Below are 13,935 nucleotides of genomic sequence, written 5' to 3' on the forward strand. Positions count from 1 at the left end.
CCTCTGGCTCTCCCACCTCCCTCTCCTCCTTTAAGACCACCCTTAAAACCCATCTCTTTGACCAACTTTGGTCACCCCTGCTATTCTCTCCTTTGGCTCGTCATTCATTCTTTTTCCTTGCGCCTCTGTGAGGCGCCTTGGGGCGTTTGCCTACGTTAAAGGCGCTTTATAAATGCAAGTAATTGTTTAAGGATGGGGTTTTCTCTTGGCTAGTTGGATCTATTTTGGTTTACAACCCCTGGTGTATAATCTCCTTCGGGCCGTCCGTTTGATAATCACTTTCTTTTAAATTATACCAGTCTGCTAAAAGTAACTAGGCTTGATTATTTCAGTCGTGTCAGCCACACAATGAGGTCAATCATTCAGCACAGGAACTTTCATTCCATGAGTGACAGGAGTAATTACATTTTGCTGTGCTTGTATAATCAAATTAAATTTGTGTTCATGATCGTCACCTAATTCAGGGTGATCTTTGAGTAACTCCACAAGGGTCAGGCCAGTTGTACTATAGCTTTCATTGTAGTTTTTGTGTGGTAATCAAAGCTTTTGCAATAAGTCAACGCTTTAAAACTCGGCTACAAAGCACTCTCTGTCATATTTTCATCGGCCTCACATTTCTTCCTCTGGATTTTGGTTACTTGTCAAAACAAATAGTTTATTGTCTGCCTACATAGAATGAAACTATTTGTTATCCTCTTCTCTCTTTAAAATTCCCATTGATCATGCTGTTGAACAATGTTCTTAGTACCTGAACTTGTCTTTCCATTGGAATCGTTAGTCCTTTGGAAATCAGTTTTCTAGCAAGTGTACGGAAGGTGTTGCAGGTAGCCCGCTGTTTGTCTTAATTAGTGCCCTAGCAAAAGCTCACTTTACCTGGTTCTTGTGTGTCTCTTTCCCCAGCAGCTGTCTTTCGGACGAGAAGTTAAACCGAGGCCCCGTCTGCCCTCTCAGGTGGGCATGAAAGATCCCATGGCACTATTTCGAAGAAGAGCAGGGGAGTTTTCCCCCGGTGTCCTGGCCAATATTTATCCCCCAATCAACACCTAAAAAAACAGATTATCTGGTCATTATCACATTACTGTTTATGGGATCTTGCTGTGCACAAATTGCCTGCCACGTTTCCCTATGTTACAACGGTGACTACGCTTCAAAAGTGCTTTATTGGCTATAAAGCACTTTGGAACATCCTGAGGTGGTGAAAGGCGCTATATAAATGCAAGTTCTTTCTATTAAAATGCCAAAATTCCACAGAATTGACAAAAATGTTATACACACACACAGATTCCACAGAGCCTGTTTATGACTTTATTATCTCATGATTCAGTGCACAAATAAGTGAGGTTTAGTTGCCTTGACAGTCATCACAGATTAACCAAATCAATCCTCACTGCATATTTATTGGGCCTGTCGCATTAGTGCACTCACCAGTTGGTCCTGCATCCATCATCTAGAGCAAAGAAGAAAGAAAGATTTGGATTTATATCGTGTCTTTCATGATCTCAGGATGTCCCAAAATTCTTCACAGCCAATGAAATACTTTTGAAGTGTAATCACTGTTGTAATGTAGGAAACACGGCAGCCAATTTGCGCACAGCAAAGTCCCACAAACAGCAATAAGATAAATGACCAGATAATCTGTTTTTTAGTGATATTGGTTGAGGGATAAATATTGGCCAGGACACCGGGAAGAATTCCCCTGCCCTTCTTCGAAATAGTGTCATGGGACCCTTTACGTCCACCTGAGAGGGCAAATGGTTTAACGTCTCATCCGAAATATGTCACCCCTGACAGTGAGGCACTCCCCGGAATGTCAGGAGTGGGACTTGAACCAACAACCTTCTGACTTGTTTTTAACAATGACTCAGCAGCTTTCATGGTCTGGTACCAGCCTACAAGTGACCACATTTATTGAATTCAATTCAATTTCAGGACTTGCCATGGTGGGATTTGATCTCCCGCCCCCTTGGTTGCTGGTCCAGTACCATAACCAGTAAACTATTGCACACCTCGTAGAAGGTAGAAAGTGGTCACATGATTCAATTATTATTGTTTTTTTCTGTGCGTCCCCCAGCATACAGCTGACGAATATTACGTGAGAAGTGGGTTCGATTTTAACTCCCCCTCCCAGCTATGTACCCATTCCATTTATGCCCCAATTCGGCCGACTGCAATTTTAGGCAGCAAGGATACCCTGCTGAGCACAAGAGACTGTTAGCAAAAATGAGACCACATGGAATTGGAGGTAACATATTAACATGGGTAGGGAATTGGTTGGGAGGTAGGAGACAGACAGTATGGATAATTCATTCCAATTGGCAGGATGTGACTAGTGGTGTCTCCCAGGGATCTGTACTGGGGTCTCAGCTTTTCACTATGTTTATCAATAACTTAGATGAAGGAATAGAGAGCCGTATATCCAAGTTTGCTGATGACACTAAGCTAGGTGGCACAGTAAATAGGGTAGATGGGAGCAGGAAGTTACAGGGCGAACATTGATAGATTAAGTGAGTGGGCAAAACTGTGGCAGATGGAGTTCAATGTGAAGAAGTGCAAGGTCATCGACTTTGGACCAAAGAAAGATAGATCTAAATTTTCCAAATGGCGAGAAGCAGGAATTGTGGAGGAGCAGAGAGATTTAGGGGTCCATGCACAGAAATCACTAAAAACTAGTGAACAGGTACAAAAAATAATTAAAAAGGCCTTTATCTGAAGGGGGCTGGAATACAATGGGGTGGAAGTTATGTTACAGTTATATAAAGCTCCGGTTAGACCGCATTTAGAGTATTGCATTCAATTCTGGGCAGTGCACTTCAGGGAGGATATATTGGTCTTGGAGGGAATGCAGCGCAGATTCACCAGAATGATACCGGGGCTAAAAGGGTTAAATTATGAGGACAGCTTGCATAGACTAGGCCTGTACTCCCTTGAATATAGAAGATTAAGGAGTGATCTAATTGAGGTGTTTAAGATGATTAAAGGAGTTGATAGGGTCGATAGAGAGAAACTATTTCCTCTGGTGGGGGAGTCCAGAACAAGGGGGCATAACCTTAAAATTAGAGCTAGGCCGTTCAGGGGTGATGTCAGGAAGCACTTCTTCACACAAAGGGGAGTGGAAATCTGGAACTCTCTCCCCCAAAAGAAATTTGAAAATTTCAAAACTGAGATGGATAGATTTTTTGTTAGGGAAGGGTATTAAGGGTTATGGAACCAAAGTGGGTAAACAGAGTTAAAATGCAGATCAGCCATCAGCACGAGGGGCTGAATGGCCTACTCCTGTTTATATGTCCCCGATTTTGGGCCTCTTTTCCATGGAGCCGACGAGCTGCAAAAGACAACAGAAGGCTCGCTGGTGAAGTACGATGGAAGATCAGGCCGCTGCTGGTATGGTAGCGGCCCTCAGGTAAGTGAGGAAGGGTGCGGTGGTATTGGCAGCGATCCAGGGATGGGGGCGGGGGTGGAGAGATTGGTGTCCATCGGGGGTGGAATTGGTGTTGACCGGGGTGGGGGAATCATTGTCAATCGGGGGGGGGGGGGGGCGGGTGGGTGGGATCAGAGTCGATCGGGGGGGGATCGGTGTCGATCGGGGGGGCAGGGATCGGTGTCGATCGGGGGTGGGTGTATGATCCGTGTTGATCGGGGGTGGGGGGGTGATCCATGTCGATCGGGGGGAGGGGGGGGTGATCCGTGTTGATCGGGGGTGGGGGGGTGATCCGTGTCGATCGGGGGGTGGGGGGTGATCCGTGTCGATTGGGGGGGTGATCCGTGTCGATCGGGGGGGGGTGCTGATCCGTGTCGATCGGGGGTGGGGGGGTGATCCATGTTGATCGGGGGTGGGGGGTGATCCGTGTCGATCGGGGGTGGGGGGTGATCCGTGTCGATCGGCGGGGAGGGGGGCTGATCCGTGTCGATCGGGGGTGGGGGGGTGATCCGTGTCGATCGGGGTGGGGGGGGTGATCCATGTCAATCGGCGGGGAGGGGGGCTGATCCGTGTCGATCGGGGGGAGGGGGGCTGATCCGTGTTGATCGGGGGGAGGGGGCTGATCCGTGTTGATTGGGGGGAGGGGGGCTGATCCGTGTCAATCGGGGGGGAGGGGGGCTGATCCGTGTTGATCGGGGGGAGGGGGCTGATCCGTGTCAATCGGGGGGGAGGGGGGCTGATCCCTGTCGATCGGGGGAGAGGGGGGCTGATCCGTGTCGATCGGGGGGGAGGGGGGCTGATCCGTGTTGATCGGGGGGAGGGGGCTGATCCGTGTCGATCGGGGGGGAGGGGGGCTGATCCGTGTCGATCGGGGGGGAGGGGGGCGATCCGTGTCAATCGGGGGGAGGGGGGCTGATCCCTGTCGATCGGGGGGAGGGGGGCTGATCCGTGTCGATCGGGGGTGGGGGAGGGATATTTCGCTGTAAGAATAAATAAAATTCACTTGGCCTAATAATCTCCCTCGGATGTGACAGAGCTCCCTGATATGAAGGAGATGAAACCTGCAGAAACATGCACCAAGAGACACTGACAGTACAGCTTTCAAGAGGTGGCTGGCAATGCTGATAGGAAAAAAAACGCAGCACCAGAATCATAGCAGGAGTTAGATCAGACAGCTCCCACAATGACCTCCTGAGAGAGTACTGTGAACACCGTTCCACCAGGCCCTCTTATTTTTTTTTAAATGGAAAAGAGAATTCATCTGAAATGATACTTGGATCTGTTTTGGAATATTTGATGTCTCTGCGTGGTCTCTTAACAAAAAGCAAGGTGAAAGCATATTGAAGCCTCCAGGGTTTGCATCTCGAACCTGATGAATCAATTTCCCATTGAAATGAATGAAAGATGGAGCCTTGAATATTGAAGCTGGTGGCATGATGACTGACAGCAGGAAAATGAAATGGCTGCACAGCGAGAGTTACTAAGGGAATGCTTATTGTGAACATTATAACTGTAGATTCATCACAGACGCTGCTATTAATGCACCAGGCAAACAATAAGTTGCAAAAATAGAGTTTCAACTTCAACAGCAACATGCAAGATTTCTGTATACTGGTGTTACACATTCTTTCTCTAAACATTCTCCTGCGTTCCAGTAGATGTGGCAAATTCTTTAAGGTGTATATTAGAAACAAGAGAGAACTTGCATTTATATAGCGCCTTTCACGGCCTCAGGACGTTCCAAAGTCCTTTACAGCCAATGAAGTGCTTTGAAGTGTAGTCACTGTTGTAATGTAAGGAAATGTAGCAGACAATTTGCAGGCAGCAAACAGCAATGAAATAAATGAGCAGGCAGCCTGTTTAAGGTGTTGGTTGAGGGGTAAATGTTGGGCAGGACACCAGGGGAGAACTCCCCTGCTCTTCTTCGAATCGTGCCGTGGGATCTCTTACGTCCACCCGAGAGGTTAATTATCTCATCGGAAAGATGGCATTTCCGGCAGTGCAGCACTCCCTCAGTATTGCACTGTGTGTGGGAAGGGAGGTGTCAGCCTAGATTATGTGTTCAAGTACCTGGAGTGGGACTTGAACTCATGACCTTCCTCCCTTCATCTCCCCTGCAGGAAGTCCCGCTCTGCATAGAGTGGCAGATCAAGTTGCTAAAATCAGATCAAGGGTCTGAAATCAGCCAAATACATTTTATTTCACATAAAATAATATTTTCAGCGACTGGAATCAAACAAATTTTGCATTCTTTGTTCAATAAACTAATGTCCATTTACAGAATCTAATGGGGTGGGAAGGAGGGGGTGGGGGAGAGCGTGGAAGGAAGATTGACATCAATTTTCAACTGACATCAACCTCCAGAGATTCCATTTCAAATGGCCCCCAGCCGTTCTGAAAGTCTTTGACACTGAATTTACTCCATGGGATACGGCCAGCATTGTGGGGTAGATTTTAGTTTTCATCTCATGGCAGTTAACTGGCGGTTGTGGATCGGATGCCTATTATACACACCGTGCCCCATTTTGCTTCCCATTGACTTCAACCTTCAAGGTCCAGATTATTAGCACACGCCTGTAATTTCTACAGAACTGTGGGCGTGAAGTTCCACTTTCACCACTTGTGTTTCATAAATAACCAAAGCGCAACTGCAGAGTTCTTAGAATCGTTTCCTTCTTCATTGATATGCTGAAATATAGATTGATGCATTGGGTAGGAGAGTATATGTCAAAATAAAGAAATAAATACCGGCCCTATTCAGCTATACGATGGTTGTATGAAATCATGTGATCCAGTCCTAGCTACTATTCACATCTGGCTTTCTAAAAATTCACATTTGGGCCTCCTGAGTTAATTGCACTTATCAAGGACTAACCTAGTGAAGAACAAAGTTTAATTTATTAGCAAGCTTGATTATTTAAAGAAACATACAATGTTAGCACACAGGTGTATAGTTTTGATCTGCTTTATTAAGACATGATGACAACAACCCTTAATTTAAGCCTCTGTCCAGCCATTTCGATTATAGAGATTAGAATACGAGATAACGCTGCTGAAATTGTGCTTATTTCACGGCGGTTTTTACGTTCTGGCGTAGGCAAGTGAGCACCACGGGAACTTTGGGCGTAAAGGTTCCTGGCCGCAAGATCGGCGTAAATTCCAGCTTAATTTCTGTATCCGTGCGATCTGGGAAGTTCCAATTGTAACAGAGGGCAAACTGAGCTAGCACTAACAGCGTCGATACCTCCCTTTATAACATTGAATGTTATTGGACAATTCAGTAGAATATGCCTCCCCTTTAATACCTGACTGTATCTTCATGCCCAGATATATCCCACAAGATTTATAACCAAATGGAAATTCTTACAGTCCATAATGTAGCAAAGCGAATTGCTGTGATGAAGCAGCTCGGAGTTAGCTTAGGTATAGCCCAACAATTTTATTTGAAAATCACAAGCTTTCGGAGATTGTCTCCTTCGTCAGGTGAGTGTGGGATTCCTTGAACGTTTCGCATTTATATTCAGAGAACAATACCTGGTGATTACAGATAAACTTTCCAACTGCCCGTTGTCAAGGCAATCAAAGTGTTCAGACAGAGAGGTGTTACCTACAGGACCACCGAATATACAAACGGCCAGAACAAAAGGCAGAGAGAGAGAGGGAGAAACATCCGAAAGGAAGAGAAAGACAGAGAATGACCCGTTGTATTAAAAACAGATAACTTTTATTCGCTGGTGGGGTTATGTGTAGCATGACATGAACCCAAGATCCCGGTTGAGGCCGTCCTCATGGGTGTGGAACTTGGCTATCAATTTCTGCTCGACGATTTTGTGTTGTCGTGTGTCTCGAAGGCCGCCTTGGAGAACGCTTACCCAAAGATCGGTGGCTGAATGTCCTTGACTGCTGAAGTGTTCTCCGACTGGGAGGGAACCCTCCTGTCTGGCGATTGTTGCGCGGTGTCCGTTCATCCGTTGTCGCAGTGTCTGCATGGTCTCGCCAATGTACCATGATCTGGGGCATCCTTTCCTGCAACGTATGAGGTAGACAACGTTGGCCAAGTCACAGGAGTATGAACCATGTACCTGGTGGGTGGTATCCTCTCGTGTGATGGTGGTATCTGTGTCGATGATCTGGCATGTCTTGCAGAGGTTGCCGTGGCAGGGTTGTGTGGTGTCGTGGACGCTGTTCTCCTGAAAGCTGAGTAATTTGCTGTGAACGATGGTCTGTTTGAGGTTGGGTGGCTGTTTGAAGGCGAGTAGTGGAGGTGTGGGGATGGCCTTAGCGAGGTGTTCGTCGACATTTGTCAATCCCAGTCCATCACCGGCATCTCCACATCATAGGTATAGCCCTACAACATTGCCATCTGGTGTACAAACTAAGCTATGCCTTTGCTTATGTACATATAGTAGCCATGATGTGGAGATGCTGATGATGGACTGGGGTGGACAAATGTAAGGAGTCTTACAACACCAGGTTATAGTCCAACAGCTTTATTTGAAATCACAAGCTTTCACCTGACGAAGGAGGAAAGCTCCGAAAGCTTGTGATTTCAAATAAAGCTGTTGGACTATAACCTGGTGTTGTAAGACTCCTTACATTTGTACATATACCCATATCCTTGGCTGAAATCATCTCCATGGTCCAACCCTTCCTTCTCTCCACCTCCTGTAATAGCAAAAATCCAGATACCTGTAGCCAATTCAGAAGAGTTCTGTCAAACATTCTCCTCAGATCCTACATTGGTGATCGGGCAGGCCCCGAGCTCGTTAATTATTATCCAGAACGAGTTACTTCTACCTTTCTAATGCTGCACTCACCTCTTTCTCCAGAAGACGATTTAATCTATCACTGCTGAAGAAATTCCTTATTCTGTGGGATAGATCTTGACTTTGTGCAATAGTGTTAAATGAGCGATAGTGAATTGACAGCCCATTTTACATCTCTCCCAATTGTTATTTACATTGAAGTTAAGATCTACTGCTATATTTTATGATCTTCTTGAGAGTGGAACAGCCCAAACCCAGCTCCCAGCTCTGGCATAACCACCACTTATAATGAGAAATTTGGTTAGGCCACAGTTTGAGTAATGGGTGCAGTTCTGGATGCCCCATTATAGAAAGGACATCAAAGCCATAGATTACGTGCAGTGTAGATTCACTGGGATGACACCAGGGATGGGAGCGACTTGAGATACTAGGACTATTTCCAATGGAACAGAAAAGGTTAAGTGAAGGGAGATTTAATATAGGTTTTTAAAATTCTGAAGGATTTGGGTAGAATGAATAGGGAAAGATTGTTTGGGGAGTGAGTGAGAAGGGGTCATGAATTTAAAATTATCCCTAAGAGAGTGGGGAAGAGAGTTCAGGGGAATTTTTTTTTACGCAGTGGGTTGTTGGGAGTGGTTGAGGCAGAGGTCATCGCATCTTCTAAAGGAAAATTGCATTAGTATTTGAAGTAGAGGAAAATACAGGGCTATGGGGAGAGAGTGGGATTAGTTTTGGATTGTTCTAGCAAAGAGCTAGAACAGACACGATGGGCCGAATGACCTGCTCCAGTGCTGTAAACCTGTATTGTTCTAGGGTTCAATGGTTGAGACTTTCCCAGCCAGTATTTCCCATAATGGATAACCAACAGTTAGAAACATGGTGGGAAATACTGGCTGGGAAAGTCATACTAGGATGCTACCGGGACTTGATGGTTTGACTTATAGGGAGAGGTTAGACAGACTGAGACTTTTTTCCCTGGAGAGTAGGAGGTTAAGGGGTGATCTTATAGAAGTCTATAAAATAATGAGGGGCATAGATAAGGTAGATAGTCAAAATCTTTTCCCAAAGGTAGGGGAGTCTATAACGAGGGGGCATAGATTTAAGGTGAGAGGGGAGAGATACAAAAGGGTCCAGAGGGGCAATTTTTTCACTCAAAGGGTGGTGAGTGTCTGGAACGAGCTGCCAGAGGCAGTAGTAGAGGCAGGTACAATTTTGTCTTTTAAAAAGCATTTGGACAGTTACATGGGTAAGATGGGTATAGAGGGATATGGGCCAAGTGCAGGAAATTGGGACTAGCTTAGTGGTATAAACTGGGCGACATGGACATGTTGGGCCGAAGGGCCTATTTCCATGTTGTAAACTTCTATGAAATATTCAATTTGAAAAATCAGCCAAAAGGTGCCCTGGTGTGTCACCTGCTAATTGGTCCTTAGGTGTTTCACTGCCCTTTTTCCCCCACGTTCTGATTGCTCCTTTGTGCTATCAGTGCCTCTGTGTTCAATCAGATGCAAGGGTCTGTAAACAGGGTGCAGTCACTCTGAACCCACCTGAGAGGAGTGACAGTAATACCAAGTTCCAGTGCAGGCACCAATTCAAAGGCTCTCTGGGTTGAGGTCAGCATGTGTCACAAAACTTGTTTAGGATTGGGGAACGGGAACGTAAGGATTGGGACGAGTAGAGTTTTGATGTTAGTCTAGAGTTGTGACAATCATGCCTATTGCTGCCCAAGGTAATGTTGGATTGGTAGGTTACTGGTCCTGTGGAGATCAGGTGGAAAAAGCAAACTTTCCTCCAGAGTGCTGTCAAATTATGTGTTTTGTTTAATGGTGGTAATTAACTGAACGTAACTAACAAACAGCAGACACGTTTAAAACACTCAAAAACACAGGTACATACACACACACACAAACATAGATACATACAGAACTACGAACACACACATACACACATAAACAGGCACAAATACATACACACAAACACAGACACAAACAAACACATGTACATACACACAAACACACAGACACATAACCAAACATAGATACATACACACACATGAACAAACACATGCAAACACACACAAACAAAAACACAGATATATATACACATAAACACACACAAATACATAAATACACACAAACACAGATACATACACACACAAACATACACTAATACATACAGACACACACACAAATACATAAGCACACACGAACACAGATACATACACACACATAAACACACACACATACATACACACACAATTACATACATACAGACACATACACAAACACAAACACACAGACACTTTCCAGCACAAGTCACGAGTTGGAGATCAGTAACGGGAACCCCTGGCTGATTTTTCTCTTCTTTAGTTAAGAGTCGCTGAGACTAATTGTAGCATCACTACTGCTGCTCCAACTGAGATCAGCAAACTCACCACAGACAAAGGACTGAACCTGGGATCTCCCAGCTCTATATGGCTCAGTACCACAAAGAGCTACGCATTTATCAGTTGGAGATTGCATTATGGGGGATGGAGAGGTGTAATGGTCTTAAAGCCAAACCTATGCAGTTAAATGGGATCAGGAACCAATCAAACATGGGTCAGTGCTCTCTGGGGAGAGCAGGAGGAAACTGGAGGAGAGAAAAGAAAATTAAAAAGCTCAGAAGTTGATTTATGTTCCAGTTTACTTTTGAGCGGGGAAGACAAGTTTCTGGTTTGTTAGTGGATTCATTTCAAGCATGAGTAACTGTCCAAAATAATAGCCTTGGAATTGCACCAAAGGTGATGGAATTAAAATAGTGAGTGATCTGATGCGTCTACATAAAGACACAGAAATACCGATGGGAGATTTCGTACACACTTACTGCAATAGTGTGTACTCTGCAGCCAGTTATAAGATTTTTGTTACATTATGAGCATATGAAAATGACGAGCAGGAAAAGGCCAGCCGGTCCATCAAGTTTGGCCCACGCGCATGATGCCTGGAGCATCGCGACTAGACACTTCCTACCCCTCTGCAGCCATGTAATGTCCTGGGAGAGGCAAAAAAAAAGGAAAAAACCCAGGGCCAATAATGGAAAAAAAAAACCATCTGGAAAACACTTCTCCTGCCCCCTCAGGCGATCAAAACCAGGAGATCACATGGACTATTTATTCATTATCTGTTAATCCATGTCCGTTATCTATTAATCTAAAACAAGAAACAATTTTTCACGCCAGGGCCATTTTCTCTCCCCTTCTTCCCAGACAAAAAGTCAAATAGTTTCTTAGTCACAAATTCTAAATAAGCTGAGCCTTCCTTTGGGGAAAGGTTCCCTCTGTGAATTATATAAATTAGTTTATATTTTGTTACATATAACGAACACGCAGGAGCAAACTCTCCACTTTTGCTTTTGTTATTGCTGCTGTTTCCTTTTGTCTTCACTAGGTGTCAGTACCCAATCTCAAATGGTCTAAGGACGTTCCAGTCAAAAAGTTGGGAATGCAAATGTTGGTAAGACTGGCACCATCTGCCAAGGGTACAGAGGGGCATGACATGGGCGGGGCAGAGGGAGGGATTATGGTTTGAATTCTGCTGTTAGTTTTGCTGCTGATAGAAATTCGTTGAAAGCCAGACCAGTCTTAATAACAAAGGTACCACATAAGGCACAGTGAGTAGGAAAATGAGTCTTTGTTATGAAAACTGGACTTTGGGGTTTAGAGATTGGATCAAGCTCGAATTGGGGAATGTTCCCGGTGATGCACATGCTGCACGTGCTTAATGAGGCCGGTGGCAAGACCACGGTAAATTGGTCCACCGGCCTTATGAGTTTAACAGTGGTGAGCTGGAGGTACCAGTAGCTGTCCCAGATATCTCATCTGAAAGGTGGCACCTCCGACCGTGCAGCACTCCCTCAATACTGCACTGAAGTGTCAGCCTGGATTATGTGTTCAAGTCTCTGGAGCAGGACTTGAACCCACAACCTTCTGACTCAGAGGCCAAAGTTTGTTTTCTGTGCATCCTCAGGATGTGGGCGATGCTGGCAAGGTTGGCATATATTGTCCATCCCTAGTTGCCCTGAGAAGTTGGTGGTGGGCCTTCTAGAGGTTTGATACAACTGAGTAGCTTGCCAGGCCACTTCAGAGAGCAGTTAAGAGGCAACCACATTGGTGTGGAAATGGAGTCACATATAGGATAGGCCGGGTAAGGATGGCAGGTTTCCTTCCCTGAAGGGCATTAGGGAACCAGTTGGGTTTTTACGACAATCCGATAGCTTCATGGTCACTTTTACTGGTACCAACTTTTTTTTCCTGGATTTTTTAAAACTGAATTCAAGCTTTCAAACTGCCATGGTGGAATTTGAACTCACTTTCTCTGGATTATTATTCCAGGCCTCTGGATTACTAGGTCAGTAACTTCACCACTACACTGCCATACCCATTTTAAGTACTAGTTACTGACCAAGGCCAACATTAAGCCAAGATTACAATAGTGACTACACTTCAAAAGTACTTCATCGGCTGTAAACCGCTTTGGGATGTCTTGCGACCGTGAAAGGCGCTATATAAATGCAAGTCTTTGTTTCTTTTTTTTAATTAAGGCCTGAGGCTAGATAATAACGAATACCTGAGAGTGGATGTGATTACAGGACTGCAACATCATTGAGGGGTGCAGAGGAGGGAAATGACTCAGTTATATTCCACCACACCCAGTACACCCATCTTTAAAACATGTATTTAAATTTTAATCCAGCATTTAAAAATCAGACAAAAAAAAGTTGCTTTCACAATTGTAGAGGTGCCACAGCCCTGGATTAAGGAACATATGTATACATTTCAGAATAGTTCACATTATAAGAAAAAAAATGCAGTGAAATGCAAATTATATTTAACGTCAGTTCTGTAACAGGCAGAAGATGCAATGCAAGGGAACACTGACACCTAGTGCTTGTTGTAAACAATTTTACAACACCAAGTTATAGTCCAACAAATTTATTTTAAATTCCACAAGTTTTCGGAGGCTTCCTCCTTCCTCAGGTGAACGGTGTGCAAATGAAAAAAAAGAAATGCTTAAACAGCCTTCTCAGAGACTCCACCAATTGTCCCCTTTGTGTTAGAGCCCACCGAACACAAACAGCACACAAACAGTCCGGGGGGAAAGATCTGGATTCATCCAAATAAGGTACAATTAGCAATGAGACGGGAAAATAATTGAAGAAAAAAGTTTCTCCAAGTTTTTGTATCAGAGTGGGAAGGGCAGGGAGTTCTGTGCATTTCAGGGATGGTTGCTATTTTCCTTAATGAAAAGAAACCAAATACAGAGCTGACAAGTCACAGGGCCCCTAAAATCATGGTTGCTAGTGTACGAACATTCAACATGTTGGTCTCAAGTTGCTTTCTCTGTTGTGCCAACTTTTTTATTTTGTATGAGCTAATACGTCCATTAAAAGAGCAGAGAGAGGAATTTCAGACCAATGTGTGCGCATATCCCTTGGTGTAATTTCAGGGTCCTTTCTTTGGGAGGGGAGGCACTGATTAAACCTTTCAGTGCTGAATGTCTTTTGGACTTTACAGCCTAGAAATTCCTTTAGGTCATTTTTAACGAGCCAAATGGGCGCAGGGAACAATCGCTCTACAGGCAACTCGTCCGATGGAAGCATGCAATTTCGGACGGACTGCCTGCCTCGCTGGCAGTGGCCCCCAGGTAAGTCCCAGGGGGAGGACAGTGGTGGGGGTGAGGGTGGTGGCAATCATGGCTGGTTGCACTCCTG

Source organism: Heptranchias perlo, chromosome 1 (assembly GCF_035084215.1).
Source record: "Heptranchias perlo isolate sHepPer1 chromosome 1, sHepPer1.hap1, whole genome shotgun sequence".
Lineage (NCBI taxonomy): Eukaryota > Metazoa > Chordata > Chondrichthyes > Hexanchiformes > Hexanchidae > Heptranchias > Heptranchias perlo.